Below are 17,621 nucleotides of genomic sequence, written 5' to 3'. Positions count from 1 at the left end.
ACAAAAAATACATTTGCTTATCTGGCACTACCCAATTTATGAAGGTCTATGTCCTCAAGAATTCTTGGGAATCAATCTATTTCTTCAACATCAAAGAATGCCCTTCCTATATCACTGTCATCAGCTTTTAAACAGAAAAATCCACCTATCTTTCTTTTACTATTTTGTCCCCTAAGGTTCCAGTGAGCTTAACTGCAAGTGTGCAGTTCCTTCTGGCTAAACTCAAAGCTTTCCTGCTGAAATCTGAGCCCAGGTTGGTAGGTACTGTTATTACAATGAGAAGCAAAATTATGAAAGCTAAATGCTTGCATATTAAATTTCAGGAGTATAAGTTCTAGTTACACAAATAAAGAAAGAAGTTTCACATTCGTTGTGTCTATATATTTCTGTTAAATACATTAAGGTAAATATTCCATTGACTATTAGGGAGTTTATGTTTGAGAATAAAGTTGGCTCTGCCCTTCTCTGATAATATCAGTAACTGATCTTCTAGTTCATATTTATACAATGACTAACACAGGCTAATATTAAGTCCATTTTATTTTCCCCAATTAAGCAGAGGGTGGGGCTATGATATTATATACCTGAAACTCTCCCAACTTCTAGAAGAGCTAACTTTCCCGAGAATCTAAAACAGAAACTAGTCTTATTTTTTTTTATTGATTTCAGAGAGGAAGAGAGAGGGAGAGAGAGATAGAAACATAAATGATGACAGAGAATCATTGATCGGCTGCCTCTTGCATGCCCCCCACTAGGGATCGAGCTCGCAACCCGGGCATGTGCCCTGGACTGGAATAGAACCTGAGACCCTTCAGTCTGCAGGCTGATGCTCTATCTGCTGAGCCAAACCATTTAGGGCCAGAAACTAGTCTTATAAATTTAACTACAGGTAAGGTGTCCTTGTTGAATAATCAAATTATTTTACAAATGTCAGCAAGTGATATACTATATGTCATGGTGAGTAGGTTTACAATTTCTTATACAATACACATAAGTAAAATAAAGTCTGAGGAATGAGTATAAGAATGCAAGCTGGAACATTATTTTTCCTCCAGCATAACAGCATTGACTGGGTTACATCAGGTATTGATTGCAAAGGATCAGCAAGGCCATAATGAACACACAGGCACAGGCATGTATGTACACACGCACACACCATGCACATATGCATACAGGTACATCAAGCATGGAAAGGTCTTTAGGGAGTGGACTGTGCACCCATTCCCTAAAGCCAGTCTTCTATTTTACCTGATCTTATCAGAAAATAGGTCTGCTTAAATGCTTATGGAGTAAGCCAGACATAGATACAATTTGCAATACAAACTTTGTAAAATATACACACTTGAATTTTTCTATGCCCATAATTCAAAGTAGGAAAGTGAGATTACCTTTTTTGTTGAGAATTTGGTGCAAGTTTTCTAATGGGCAAAAGCTACCCTAGCCCGGCCAGTGTGGCTCAGTGGTTGAGCGTCAACCCATGAACTAGCAGGTCATGGTTTGATTCCTAGTCAGGGCACATGCCCAAGCTTCAGGCTAGATCCTCAGCAGGGGGCATGCAGGAGGCAGATGACCAATGATTCTCTCTCTCATCATTGATGTTTCTATCTTTCCCTCTCACTTCCTCTCTCTGAAATTAAATTTAAAAAATATTTAAAAAGCATCTAACTTCTAAAAAACAAAAACAAAAAACTACTCTAATTGTAAAGAGGGGGTGGCATACTACAGAAATGATGCCTCGCTCCCTTTACCTGGGAGTAAGGTGGTACTAATTTCCTGGATGGGCAGAAGAAGACAGAGAAGGAAGTTCTCTGTATAAGTGCGTGGTACATTAGGGCACCATCAGTGTTGTTGAATAGGCCGGACAGACTGCCCAGGCGGAGGCCTCATGAAGTTGTGCATTCAATGTGGCACAGCATGCTTCAAAGGGAAGATCAAAAAGTTGCCTGGGGACTCTCCACTGTCAATGACCTCCAAGATTTCTGCTTTTGATAAAAACTAGTACAGCAAACACATTTACAGAACCTCTGCCTGTAAAACACTAAACCCAGGAGAGAGGAGGAAATGAAAAAAAGAACATGGAAATACATGTGAGACACTTTAGAAACATTGAGAAGCAAAAATAAAGGGATATTGGTAAGAAATTAGAGAAAGAGTATGGAATATATAATCAAAATTAGGCTTCACGTTCTGCTCGTAGCACAACTCCATTTAGAAAGCAAGGATGCCGAAACCGGTTTGGCTCAGTGGATAGAGCATCGGCCTGCGGACTCAAGGGTCCTGGGTTCGATTCCGGTCAAGGGCATGTACTTGGGTTGCGGGCACATCCCTGTGGGAGATGTGCAGGAGGCAGCTGATCGATGTTTCTTTCTCATCGATGTTTCTAACTCTCTATCTCTCTCCCTTCCTCTCTGTAAAAAATCAATAAAATATATTTAAAAAAAAAAAAAAAAAAAAAAGAAAGCAAGGATACTAATCTCCGCAGATTCACTTATCTACTCACTCCCCCAATAAACATTTATCACCATGTTCTATGCACTGGGCCCATAGAGCTTATTGTGGGATTAAATAAAATGGCATAAAAGGTCCCACTACCCCAACAACCGCAATAGCTAAAGCAACCGCATGCCCTGGTATGCTGACCACATGCCCAGTTTTCGCCTCCTGTTTTGTAAATGGCATCTCCTTCCACTCTCAGAAGGGTTCTAATTCGCACAAACTGTCTGGTCACTGCAGTTCGTAAGAGCCTCCTAACTTGTCTTCACGCCTGCAGTTTTGCCTTTCCCCCATCCATTCACCACATCACAAGCAGTTCTTTGAAAACTGTAAATCAGACCACATCACTGTTCTGCCTAATCCTTTCCTATGGCATCCCATCAGACTGAAAACAACACCCAAGTCCTTCTTCTGCCTTACAAAGTGCTGTGTTTCTTCTTGTTCATTATAACTTGCAATACCTCAGAATCTCATGCAGGAGACTCATTGGCTAAAACCCTCCTTTCTATGATCCCATAGGCAAGGCTCCTAATGGGGCAACACATTATTTTGTTTCTTTTTTTAAATTTATCTTTATTGCTGAACGTATTACAGATGTCCCCTTTGTTTGTTGTTGTTTTTCCCATTGACGCCTTTCAGCCCATACCTACCCCTCCCAGGCCTTCACCACTCTATCGTCTGTATCTATGGGTCATGCATATGTGCATATAAGTTCCCTTGTCCATGTTTATAAATGTATAAAAAATGGTGACTGTTTCAGGAAAATTCCAGAAAGCATCATCACCACAGGATGCTAATACCATTTACATTCTCTGTAAACGGAAAGATGACGTTTGCTACTGAGCCCCTGTTGTCACTTTGGACTTGATCCTTGGACAGAGGATAATTAATTAATTGCTCCGTAAGCTAAGAGACTCTGCAGGCAGATCTTCCTGTGGACAAATTTCAGTGAAGTTGAATACTCAGAACCTATATTCTAGAGAACTTTTGGAGGATTAGACAAATTTATAATTTACCTGCTTTATTTCTCAAACCCCACATATTTTAAAATAAAGTAATGATTGATCTTCCCCTATGTGATACAAAGACAAAATTCTAGAAAAAAAAACTCTTGTTTTTTTCCTATATCCCCCCCCCCCCATAATTGTTCTCTAAAAGTGGCCTCTGTAGACAGTTTCTGGAGGTGTACATAAAGACTTTCCCAGCATCTGCTCAGCCATGATGACTGAAGTCCTTATGGGAGCCTCATGCAATAGACATTCCTTATGGGTCTAGTGCAGTGGTCGGCAAACTGTGGCTCGCGAGCCACATGCGGTTCTTTGGCCCCTTGAGTGTGGCTCTTCCACAAAATACCACGTGCGGGCGCGCACATACAGTGCGATTGAAACTTCATGGCCCATGCGTAGAAGTCGGTATTTTGTTTGCCGACCACTGGTCTAGTGAAAAGAAGTAGCTTTAACTATATTAAGGCAAGAAATAACCAAGAAGATAATATATTAACTAGCTCACTCATTAGCGTTGATTAGGTTAACTCATCAAACTCATTACCTCCCACAGTTACCTAAACCTATGTCTTCCAAGGCAAGTTTTCATTAGTAAAGTACTTGGTTAAAAAAGACACACGTATTTTGTTAAATGGATTATGAAAAAGCAGCAAAGATTAGAACGAGGCATATTTGTATTAATGAGATTCCTTAATGGGAAGACAGAGAGGAAACCTAGTAGAATAAGGTCAATGGCAGATGGAGGGACACTGAGAAAAGAGGCAGGGTGTCCAAAGTCAAACCCCTATAACTCCTCCCTGGAAATTTTGTTCCTGGCTGGCCTTAAATACTTCATAACACAATCTAAATATCCATATTGTGGCTGGTCTCGGCTCACATTGGTCGAGCTTCAGATTCTAAAAGCTATTGCAAATAATTAAGTTGGGAAAACCACTCTGCCCTTTACCAGTGGCATTTAATTGAATATACTAGTATAATAATCTGCATGTTTGCTACTACACTAAGTCTAAAGATGTGTTGAAACAAGATGCAATAAAATGGTGAGGGGTAAAGGAGAAATACCAAATTGTTCAGCTAGAACTTATAGACATATTTGTATGACTGGATTCCAGATGTAAAAGAAGCCACAAGCAAAAAGCTACCAAAAAATTCAAATGAAAGTGGTCTGAATAAATAGGATGAAATGAGATGAAAACATTAGAAGTCAGATAATAAAAGGCCTGGGCTGGATAAAGGGGAATTTTATAAACTCCTGACAAGAGCTATGTATCATTCTGTGCATAGTATAAAGGCTAGTCCTTCAACCAAGATAAAGTGTACTAACAGTAATAGACATGAAGAGAACCTACCGAATGGCCTACCAGGCACGACTGTGATACCTCAGAAAAAGACAGAGTCAAGACACTTCGGACCAATTCAAAGAATTAAATAAAAACACAAAGAGAATTGCTCTAACCGGTTTGGCTCAGTGGATAGAACATCGGCCTGCAGACTGAAGGGTCCCAGGTTCAATTCTGGTCAAGGGCATGTACCTTGGTTGCGGGCACATCCCCAGTAGCGGGTATGCAGGAGGCAGCTGATCGATGTTTCTCTCTTTCCCTCTCCCATCCTCTCTGTAAAAAATCAATAAAATATATTTTTTAAAACAGAGAATAAAGCATTAAGAAGTTGACCTAATTTCCATTTTTTTTTCTTTTTTCAGAGTTTAGAGAAAACTATACTTATAATTTCTTTGCTGCTATCACAGCATTTTCCTTTTAATTCTGAGCCAAAACCTAATTCCAAACGACTGGAATCATTCAAATTATGGTTTCCTGGATGTCTTTTTTTGAGTCCACACTTGCCATGGACTGCCAAGCATGAAGCTCTCTCTGAAACTCACAGGACCTTAGAGAATTCTTTCTCATCAACTTTTTGCTAACTGCTAGTGATATACTCACTTTGCCAAACTATCCAGAATATACTATATTCTCACTTTTATTTATTTTTAATTTTTTTAAAATATGTTTACTGCCGAAACCGGTTTGGCTCAGTGGATAGAGCGTCGGCCTGCGGACTGAAAGGTCCTAGGTTCGATTCCGGTCAAGGGCATGTACCTGGGTTGCGGGCACATCCCCAGTAGGAGATGTGCAGGAGGCGGCTGATCGATGTTTCTCTCTCATCGATGTTTCTAACTCTCTATCTCTCTCCCTTCCTCTCTGTAAAAAATCAATAAAAAAATTTTAAAAAAAATATGTTTACTGTTTCAGAGACAAAGAGAGAGGGAGGGAGAGAGAGATAGAAATATCAATGATGAGAGAAGATCATGGATCGGCTGCCTCCTGCATGCCCCCTACTGGGGATCAAGCTTGAAACCCAGACACTTCCCCTGACTGGGAATCTAACCATGACTTCCTGGTTCAAAGGTCAATGTTCAACCACTGAGCAACACCAACCAGGTGGTATAGCCTCACTTTTAAAAGAGAATGTCAAGACAGTTCAAGAAACATTTACTGAAGATCAACTATATGCAAGAAATTTTCTAAGTCTTGTAAATGGAGACAGAGGAAAGAAGCTAAGCCATGAATTGAATTCAGTTTCTACTCTGAATCTGCCTCAAATTTACTGGAAGATATCAATATCAGGAAATGACCTTGAAACAGATACTCACATTGTGTTCTCTGCTGCAGAAACTGGAATGGTTTTATGGTCTGTTTCTATATCATGCATTTCGGAAAACACATCCATAAAGGAAGAGAAAGACAATATTTGGCATGTGCAGAAATAAGATATGCACCCCTACTGTTCTAATTCAGTTCCTTCATTTAGTCACACATCAAGACATGGGTATGAGAGATACACATGATCTGAGCAAAAAGATAAGGTTCATTAGCAAAAGACACTGCTTGCTCTCCTGAATCACAACTCGTAATTGTTTTCGTTCTGTTTTTTTTCATAAGCCCTTCATGCTTAGGTAATCCAAGACAGATGAACAAAAACAAAATCCAGAACTATCTTGTAAGGGCTTTACAGAGATGAAAGAAACTTGAGCCCAAAGGAATTTTACCTGTTTGGTTTCTTTTGCTGGTTCTCTCTAGAAGGCATTTTGGCTGAAGAAGTCATCCACTGAGAAACAAAAACAGCTATTCTGAATCTTTTTCCAAATATAGGAGTTTTGGAATCTTGTTGAGAAAGATGGTAATCTCAAAATTAGGGCAGATTAGGATGTGACCCTAGCAAGATATGGGGCCAGACATGGTTCGAATCCCAGCTCCTCTAACTAGCTACACAGCCTGAAAATTTTATTCAACCTCTGTCCCAGATCCTTCTTGTGTAAATAATGGGGTCCCACATATATGCAGAAAACCTGGCTTACCCCTCAGCCAACTCGAAGATACTGCACACGTGGAGATGGATCTGTTGGCAACAACTTCTTTGCAATCCTGTAATTTATTTTTAATTAGTATTGCAACTGCAAACACCCATTAATAACATTTCTCAATTTGTGCATTACCTAAATAATGAGACCCTGGCCAGGAAGTTCAGTTGATTAGAATGTTGGCCAATATTCCAAGGTTGTAGGTTTGATCTCCAGTCAAGGCACATAAAAAAATTAACCAATGATTGCATAAATAAGTGGAACAACAAATGGCTATTTTTCTCTTGCTCTTAAATCAATTTTAAAAACCACTTAATAATGACTATAATGACTGCAATAAATGACTCTGTTCCTAGTCAACCTGTATTTATTGGAAACACTTATAAAGTGCTCAAGTCCTATGAAGAAAAGTAGCATAGAATATAATACTTGCTCTAAAGGGTTTATACTTTAAGAAACAATTTTGAGTGATTGTCAAAATATATTTTTAAGTAAAAACAGGTGTACGCAGTTGTCAATGGACATGGGACTATACACTTAAAATGGGTGTGCTTTTTAGTGTGTAAATTTTTCCTCAATTAAATCATTGAAAGATAATCACTGGGGGGAAAAAATACTGCTGTCCAAGTACAATTCCTAGACATTCTGATAAAATGGGCCTGAAGTGTGTGGCTTGGGAAGAGGAGTTTTAAAACCATCCCAGATGATTCTAATATGAAAAAAATATTAAAAAGAAGACAAATAAGATGCCAAACAGTAGGATAGTAATTTAGAGATGCCAGAGTTAGCAAATATATTCAGGGCACTCAGTTAAATTTGAATTTCAGACCACCAATTAAATTTTTAGTATAAGACCCAAATATTGTGCATTTAGCTGGATGTCAAGTATTTTATTTGAAAACCCTAAATAGTATACTAACTTTTGTGCAAAAAAAAAAGGGGGGGGGGAAGGAGAATAAGTGTATCTCAGTGTTTATTTATCTAGGTATAAAATATATTTGGAAAATTTGATTCTGGGGAGGGGAGCTAGACGGGAGGCAAGGAAAGGAAGGATACTGTTCACTGTATATTTTTGCACCTTTTGAATTTTGGACCACAGAATGTGCTACTTATTTTTAGAACAAATATAATTATAAAATTTAAAAATAAATAATTTCTAATAGGAGTTAAGAATCACTGTACGGAGACAAAGCAGATCTATATGGTACACGCAGAAAACAAAGCTGATAAGAATTTGCCCAAATATTTGATTCTAGTATACTCTGATTTTTCAGTGTAGTTAGATGTAAGTAGATATTAACCATTTGTTGAGTTGCCGTGGGCAAACTACGGCCCGCGGGCCAGATCCGGCCCGTTTGAAATGAATAAAACTAAAAAAAAAAAAAAAAGACCGTACCCTTTTATGTAATGATGTTTACTTTGAATTTATATTAGTTCACACACACACTCCATCCATGCTTTTGTTCCGGCCCTCCGGTCCAGTTTAAGAACCCATTGTGGCCCTCGAGTCAAAAAGTTTGCCCACCCCTGTCTAGACTATAACTGAAATTACTAGTAACTTTAGCAACCTCCTCTTGTGTTGCTATTATGTTAAGCCAGCAATTTTTAAAACCTGCAATACCTGACTATTTAGTCAGGGGCACTGACCTCTTTTCCCTTAGATTGTCAACTTAAAAAAAAGACAACAGCCAACACAACAATAGCTGTCTGCTGTGAATGAACCAAAAATATACCTATTTTTTAGTCAGATCACCGAAATACATACTTTTTTGGTGTGCCGTAGAATCTTAGTAATTAGTTTATGTGTGCCATGAGATGGAAAAGGTTGAAATCACTATAATCACTGTGCTCAGCACTTTACATACATTAATTAATTTAATTCTCACAAAAATATTTGGGGGTTTTGCAAATGAAAAGACTGATACACAGAAAGGTTAGTTAACTTGCCCAGGACCACACAGCCAATGATTGGCAGGCTCAGGGTTCGAATCCAGATCTGTCAGAATCCACAGCCTGCTGCTTTTAAACACAAGACACCACCACAGTCTTTCAGACATGCATTCCTAATGTCAGGAGATTTGGTTTGGGGCATGGAAGTCAATGCAACGAGAGAGAGCAGTGAGTAAGCACTTTTCTACACGAGCATCCGTCAGCAAGCAATGAAACGCCGCACACTCGTAAGTACGTCCTTGGTTTTTAAGTAAATATACAGACACTCTTCACTTTCTGCAGTGCTTCCGCTCCAGGTCAGTTCATAAATGCCACTTACACAAGTGTAAACATATTTAGAACAAACTGGGAGTCTTCTTTCTAAATAAACTAGTGCATTCCTTCATAGAAGGGAAGATATTTTGTAATACGTCTGACCTCTGTTTGGCTGCTTCTGGACGGTGTACAAAGTGACATAACCTAGGAGTCTGCTCATTGCCCTTTAGAGTTGAGGGTCTTCATACAATACATGTGTGATGGTCTATGTGTGGAGAGGACTCTGCTAAATTACAAAGGATTTAAGTAGTTAAGTTTCTGGCTTGAGTCTGCATTTAGTTAATTTCTTATTTTAAAAGTATGAGTAAATATTTGTCAGGGAGAAGCAGAATGTCACTGAGCTTATCAAACCAGTCCTATTTTCACAGCTTACCAGAGACAGGACTATGTTAGAGGGCTGTTTCGTTTTCTGTTGTGAATGGTTTTGAAAAGATTTCCCCAAAATCTACTGTGGCCTGCACATTCTATACATCCCCAGGGACCTTCCTTCTTCATATTGCAGGGGGTCAGGGGTGGGGGTAAGGGGACTCTCTGTTGGACATGACAATTGAAAGCTAATACTTCAACAACCTTTAAAGCAAATAATTTAAGAAACAGTTGACCAAAAGCTCTCATCCTATTGAGAAGCGAGCTCTGCCTCCCTGAGCAGGTATCAAGGTCTCTGTCAGCAGGTAGCAGGGCCTGTGTCAGGTCGGGATCGGAGAGGTGGGAAGGCAGGCACCTTCCTCTCCAGCCCAAGGCCAGCTAGAGGAGGGCGTGCTGCGGGCAGCGCTGCCTTGTTCATATCTGTGCTTTCTCCCATCGTACATCAACCCCTCTGAATAACTACTCTTCCAAATTCACACTTTTAAAAAATATACTCAGGAGGCATTGAAAACGGTGCCCCCGAGACGCTGTCGGCCAGACCATGGCTCCTTCTGTCTGTAGCACCATCTTTGTTTAGCAGGGTTTGTGCTGTCGTCCGAATATTCTGTTTGTTTTCTTCTTTATCCCTTATAAAAGGGAGCATTTTCTTTGAAAGAACAAAATTAAAGAATCTGCCTAAAATGCTTTATCTACACCATCAAGGATATGTCTCAAAAGCTATGAGTAATTGAGGATTTTATGTTAATTTTACCTCCCTTCAGTTCCCTACTGCTTATCACCCCAAACTATACCATAAAATTTATTGTTTATATTTTTATATATATTCGATTTGATAGATATTTTCCCGAATGTATTACATCCTCATAAGGTACTGCCAGTAATCTGCATAAAACTTATATTATTTCCAATAAATCAAATTGCATCTCCATTTAATTGTATTTGTTATATCTAACTGAATCAAGTTTTTTTTTCTCTTCCTAACTTTAAAATTACAGAAATTGAATCATTTATATCCTTTATAAACTATAATGGTTAAAAAATTTTTCCCTCAGTTTTCTCAAGACCTCACTCCCTCCTCCCACTCCCCTTACCCCCCGTATGTCACCAGCCTGTTCTTACTTCAGTGTCTCCTTATCTAGAGCCTGTGGAATATACGTACATTTATTTATGAATAAGTTACATGAATTTTCCCCATTTAATATTTTAGCAATATGAAGGCCCAAGACGCAATATAAAAATATCTGTACAAAAATTGCTGATAGCCCAGCTGATGTGGTTCAGTGGGTGAGTGTGACCCAGGAACCAAGAGGTCATCAGTACGATTCCTGGTCAGGGCATATGCCCAGGTTGCAGGCTTGATCCCCACTAGGGGTGTGCAGGAGGCAGCTGATGGATGATGTTTTTCTCTCATTAATGTTTCTATATCTACCCCTCTCCCTAACCTTCTCTCTAAAAATCAATAAAAACATATTTTTTAAAAAATTGATGATAATGTAGGTTTATAAAACAGCCACAAACAACTATTTTTATAAATTCTGACAAGTGTTAGGTTAATAATCGAATAAATTAAAAAATCAGGACAAATTAAGCTCAAGACTTTGGGCATCAACAATCAACCCATAAAATCTATGTGGGAAGGTTTCGAGGAGTTTATAAGCTTTTGCTGAATATTTTTGGTTTTCCTTAAAATTTCACTATTTGAGTCTATACAGTGGGGCCTTGACTTACGAGTGTCCCGACTAACAAGTTTTTTGAGATACCAGCTGTCTCTTGGCCGATTTTTTTGCATTGAGTTGATAGAGTAATTTGAGTTAACGAGCTCCTTAACAAGCTCCTTAACGAGCTCGGTCTCGGAACAAATTAAACTCGTAAGTCAAGGCCCCACTGTACTTTGTACCTTCCTCCACATCTTATCAGAAAATTCTTAGCACCAGTGGGAGAATGGATCTATAAATAGAAGTGAGCATGGATATTTAAAAGAGTGAAGGCTTGGAGGGGGCAGTTCCGGTCTATTTAATTAAGTAGAGTAGTCAGGTGGGTTGGAGGCTCCAGCCTTTCTCATTCTCCTGGGCTGCCCCATGGTGACTGTTAAATCCATAGATAAATGCAGGCCTCTCCGTCTACAGCAGTGGTTCTCAACCTTGGCTGCACATTAGAATCACCTGGGAATCTTTTTAAAATCCTGATTTCTGGGTCTCATCCTCCAGAAATTCTGTTTCTTTGTTACTAATGTTGTGGCCCCACCCCATAACAAACAGAATTTCCGGAGGATGAGGCCTGATCAAACGTATCTCCTCCCTTCAATTTACCAGAGGACCCGGTAATTTCACCATGACAATAATTTCATCTGAAGCTCTTTAAGAATGTAAGTGTGAGCCTAACCTGTGATAACACTGCATTTTATGTCAGCATCCCAGCAACACACAGACTTTAGATCCTTGTAGAAATCCTTCATCGAACAACATAGAGATCGCATTAGCGCCTCGGGCTTTGTTATTGTCAATATACAGGCAATCCTACAAGTTCCACTTCTGCATCATTTATAAAACTACAATTGGAAATACATATTATGTGTTTTGTGCCCTAACATTACTCTTAGAATATAATGATACCAAAAAAATGTTATCTCCCAATAAATTGACATACTTTCTTTAATGTGATAGGAGAAGTTGTATTACTTATGTTTTTGTTGTTTCTTTGTTTTAGCCTTGGCTACCTGGAAGGTCAGAATTCAGTTTTGCTTATGTGTAACAGGCATAAAAGGTCCTCTGTTTAAAAAACTTGACCTCTTCTATCTCTGGATTCCATGACTCCATGTTTGCTTGTATTTTATTCTTCCTTTAGCGACCTAAATTTTTTTCTCTAAACCATTGAAAATCCTTTCATGAGAGGAAATAAACACAGTGAGTCATGGTAGTTTTGTTTTCTAAAGACACTGCAAACATAGAATCAGGGAATACTATGCTCCCAATGGAAATGCAGAGTGAAGTTCCTGTGAACCCATGGCCACAATATTTTCACCAACTGATCAATACAAGCCTTGTTTTATGTGTTTCTGTTTGAAGACACATATTTCATATATGTTGCTGATTCATAAACATTGAGATCATGGCCAATAGCCCTGTAACTCATGCCTTAATGAGGCTTATGGAACACATATATTTTCTCCATAGGCACATCACAGCCTTCCTGTGCTTAAAAACACTACACAGAAGTTCAGTGATATGCTTGGGGCCATTCTAAATAGACAGAATATTCCACATAAAAGCACAAAAATGCAAGAAATATGGCACTAAATGGGGAAAAGAACACTTGTTTACCATATGAGCTGAAGTAAGAAGGTAGAGTGTCAACTGGTTTGATCTAAGCTGGAAATGTGCATGTCAGGAAACTCAGAGTTTCCCCATTTCCAAACATGTCTGTGAATGACTGCAAATGCATCAGGGGCATTGATTTTGGGTTACAAATGAATTTTAACCAGTAGACAAATTCACAAATATGCAATCAGCAAATCATGAGGATTGATTGTACAGTTTCCCAAAGGTAAAACTATTATTTTGGGGCCAGTTAGCGGATTAGCAACAATTAGAATCTCAGAGTATTGAGTATAAAGGAGGCCTGAGGGAGCGGAAACAGGGACAGGTGCACTTGGATAACCTTGTGGAAAGGTTAGATCAAAGATGAGAGGAGCAGATCCAGGGCTTCGGGCCCACAAGGGGCCCAGGGCTCTGGGGAAAGGAGAGGAGAGACAGATGAGCCTAAAAAGGAGACAGCATTAACCTATCTCACAATTTTACTTTGTTCCTATTACAGTAACCCTTGTATTATATTCATTAATGCTTAACTACAGTTATTCAGGGGGACATTTTTCTTCCCCAATCAATTGAGAAAAATATTGTCCTATATAATAAAAGCCTAATATGCTAAGTGTCCAACTGTTCAACCATTTGACTAGTTGCTATGATGTGCGCTGACCACCAGGGGGGCAGGTGCTCCAACAGATAATTTAGCTTGCTGCTGGGGTCCAGTCGATGGGGACTGGGTGAGACAGGCCAGACACTCCCTGGAGCCCTCCCATGGTACCTCCCTGGCCCTGATCATGCACCGGTGGGGTCCCTCGGCCTGGCCTGCACCCTCTCGCAATCCAGGACCCCCCCAGGGGATGTCAGAGAGCCAGTTTCAGCCCAATTCCCGCAGGCCAGGCCGAGGGACCCCACCGGTGCACGAATCTGTGCACTGGGCCTCTAGTCAGTCTATAATGACCAAGTACTGTAATGCTAACACATCTGGGGAAAAAGCAACTTAATCTGCAATGAGTTAATTTTGGCCAAACTGTTGGTAAAAGTTGTAATATCAGATTCTGAGGGGAGACTCCTCTTTCTATTGTTTATGATGAAAAACAATAGTAAGCCTGGAACAGCCACTGCCTCTCTCTCACACCATCATAGTCACAGTAAAACTGACATAAAGACACACATTGAAAAAAAAAATGGTAGAAAGCAGGTTGGGAAAGATGCATGTGAATTTTGCAGCACTCGTATTAAAGCAAATCAGCCCATTCAATTAGGATGTTGCACACAGTAGGTCCTCTGGGGATCAACTATGTAAGAAGTAGCTCTAAATTAAAATTAATTAGCTCCTAAAGTGAAGATTCAGTATGGTTTCTGTACTTGGCTTCTCACCAACACTAATTAACCCTATTGGATCTCTTATTCCATGAGGACTATGGAGATTATTAACACCATGGAGTTCTGTAGATATTTTAACACATGGCTATTTGTCATGGTTGATGGCTAACTCAATGTCTTTTTCCATGAAGTTATTTCCTGTAAAGGATATTGATATATAGATAAATCATAATTGTACACTTTGTGTTATTCATGAACTTGGCTTGGTTCTTGAAGTCACACCCTTGTTATTTCAGACTCCACCCTAATTACTATGATGCTCCTCCCCACTTCACTGAAGCCATCTCAGGGTTATGAAATGACTTCTCTTCTAGTTCTGTGGCACTTACACCTCCTGTCTTTCATTTGGACTCAGGTCCTAAATCTATTTGGATGTGCGACTGGCATAGAGATTCCAGCATATGAGCAATGGTTGCTCAAATATTCATGGTCTTAAAAATCATTTTAATCTTGGTTATCTGGAAAGGAAGAATAATATATAGCTCCAGTTTGGCTAAAGTTTATAAAATTTGAAGAAATATTTCAAAGAAGACTTCATCATTCACATTTTATATTTCAGAAGAATAGAAATAATCCTCCTGTTACTATCTGATATTTAAAAGTGTAATAATAAAATAGATTGAGTTAAAGGTTAAAATGTGCCTGCTTTCCAAAATAGCCAGTTTGCTCTGCTTTATTTTATAATAGTTTGACATTGGTGCCCAGGCCCAGCTGATATGCAGCAGGTACAATCTAGTGTGGCTTAAATGTTCCTGATATCCTGATTGGTCAGTAGGTGCAAAGCTATTCAACATGTTTACTATCACCTCTGGTTCTCAGAGAATCAGGAGAGGAAACAGAAGAGATAAGTGCAAACACATCCATGACCTATTTTTAAAACCAGTTCAAGTGCAAGTTCTCTGTACCAAGATTCAGAAGCATCTTCTTGATACATTTATTTTAGTGCCTTCCTGAACCTCAATCATCAGAAAGTTTTAGCAGAAACTTCAGCCTGGTTATGTTACTTACTGACACATACCCAGTGACAATGGTACAAGTAAATCTGAAGGACAGTCATTGACCTTCATAAAGGTTTACAGTTTCTCTGCTCATTAAAATGTAATACAAATGCATTAATTCAAGATGCAACAAATATTTTTGTCTGAAACTAGAAAATCTACGGAAAAACTGTTAGTTGCAGCAGACCACTGAAATAAGAATATTTTTAAATAGGCATTTTGCCCTTAAAAGTAAAGACAGATAAGACCTAATGGCAATGGTTATCTTAAAAGAGACTGCAGGCAATATTTTGAATTTTGCTTTGACCATCAGGAAAAAGTAATTTTACTTATATTATTGATATGCTCCCAATGGTTATTTTCTTTATCTTTTTTTATATTATCACCAAAGCTTTGATGGATTTGAGAATTTCCTGATAAACCGTGTTATTCTTAAAAATTAGTTGAAAATATATATCCACATTTCCTTTCACACATAAAGCTTTACAGAAATCTTTTTTTGAAAAATAGTTCAACAACCTCGGGTCCTTGAAAAGAAATTAGAAATTATTTCAGTTCATTCTATTTAATAGTCTAGTAGTTCTGCAAAGAAAAACTCAAAAATATCTCAAAAAAAATGTCAGTAGTTACAGTAGAATAAACAAGAAACTGCTTACAGATCCCTTCCTATAAGCAAGTGTGTCAACCACTTCCAGGTCAGTTTTTTAAATTTCACTGACTTGAAATGAAGTATTGTTTGGAAACAAGCCAAGTACAGATAGAAAACCAGGACTAAATTTCCCCATGATAAACCACTTAGTTTTACTCTAGGGCTATATCTTACATAGCAGCCTTCTGCCATTAGGCATCTGACCTACCTTGTTACTTGGCAACACATCCAAATATGCTTAAACAGCGAATGCTGGACTCCATTTGGCTCACTATAATCAATAAGGTTTGATTTTTGTCTCTAAGGAAAGTCAAACTATTACCTCTTTGTGATTCCTGTGAATTGTCTAAATCCTTAACTTGGAACCATTTTATTCTATGTAGTAATTGGGTTTTCTTAGGCTGGCAGGCTGGAAATCGGACGGAAGTATACTGGTGTCTATTTCTAAAGGTAAAAACTCAAAGGAACAGTGACGGTGTTAAGAATGACTCTACAATTAGCAAGATACAAATAACCAACTGATCTTTTGATATCACGTCTCTATTGCTGATGGAAAAATGTTCAGCAGTTTGATCTCTTATCATTACTTTAGTCTGTGGACTAACCACAGTGGCTGCCAGCTTATCAATGGAGTCTATTTGCATATTGTAATGTTCGCTCACAAGACTGGAAACTGAAAACTTAAACTGAAAACTGTATCAAGGATACGCAGCCAGGTGTTGCAGATAGTATTGGTAAGCAAGTCTCAAACTCTACGAGGAGCCAATTTCCTTTCTTAGGATGGCCTTCAGAGATTCTACAGAAAAGTCACCCTTCCTACAAAGGAATGCGACCATATTTTCAGAACTAAGGATTTGAATCCTTATCTAACCGAGAGTCTGCCCTAGTCATGGAAGATTTTAAATTGTGGCTGCTCCAGAAATTGCAGGCCATAGACCCACCATCTACCTGGACAACATTAGCTTTAACAAATAAAGTTCTTTTTGCCCCAAACTGTTCCTCTAGAAATCTATCCTGAAACTTCTAGTATTAGGCATGCCTTTGGATCTTTGCTACAAGCAAAATGCCTACTGGGCATTATCTGTTTTCAGTGATTGCTACTTTAGAAGAAATTGGTTCATCAGAAAGACTGGTCAACAAGTCATTGATTTTCCATCTTGGGAGTAACAAATTGGTACCAAGCACTGTAGAAAAATATCAAAAGAGAAAAGTGGGCTCTTAGATATATTTCTGAGAGAAATTAATTTTACCCATGACTTGTACTAAAAAGAACGTTCTTTGTTCAACTGTCAATAAGTGTCAAAGAAAAAGGAGACAATCTTACTTCCATGATAAAATAGACATGTAATAAAATCATTTGCCCAGGCAGGAGTTTAGAGGCCCCAGGGAATGTTTGGCCTTATAAAAAGCTTCATTATTTCCAATTATATAGGAGAAGCTGGAGATATGTCATTTCTCTAAAAAGTCTACCAAAAAGCATCTTTTGTTTCTTCCTTAATAAAGCTTCATGACAAAAGCAACTATCTTAAGAATAACATATGTTTACTTATAGACACCATTGCTGGGTTTGAATTTAGTTCTGGAAACTCACCACTGGAATGGCTATCACAGAAATATTCCCTCCCCTCTTTAATTCTTGTACCAGTTAAGTTTAGGTCCAATTAAACAGGGTAATTTTAAACTAATGGGAAGTAAGTTATATTTGCTGCCTAAAAAAAACAAAAGATATTATTTAAGATCTAGTCTACTCCTTAGACTTGTCTTAACTAGTGTTGGATTAGATATATGTTCTTAGTATCT

General features: G+C 38.6%; 1 protein-coding gene across 4 annotated transcripts in view; it reads right to left on the bottom strand.

The window, feature by feature from the left end:
• The window catches only part of RAB27B (RAB27B, member RAS oncogene family), a 117,974-nt gene that overhangs the window by 24,976 nt on the left and 75,377 nt on the right, over positions 1-17,621 (bottom strand). For 2 of the 4 annotated variants that reach the window (XM_081096448.1, XM_081096447.1), the window contains one exon: positions 6,853-6,919. The exons of the other annotated variants lie outside the window; for them this stretch is intronic. The gene's annotated coding sequence lies outside the window, so the exon portion shown is untranslated. The remainder of the gene's footprint in view (positions 1-6,852; positions 6,920-17,621) is intronic. 4 annotated transcript variants of the gene reach the window in all.

The sequence above is a fragment of the Myotis nattereri genome (assembly GCF_964212035.1).
Source record: "Myotis nattereri genome assembly, chromosome: 8".
Classification (NCBI taxonomy): Eukaryota; Metazoa; Chordata; class Mammalia; order Chiroptera; family Vespertilionidae; genus Myotis; species Myotis nattereri.
This window is presented reverse-complemented; position numbering and strand designations above follow the sequence as displayed.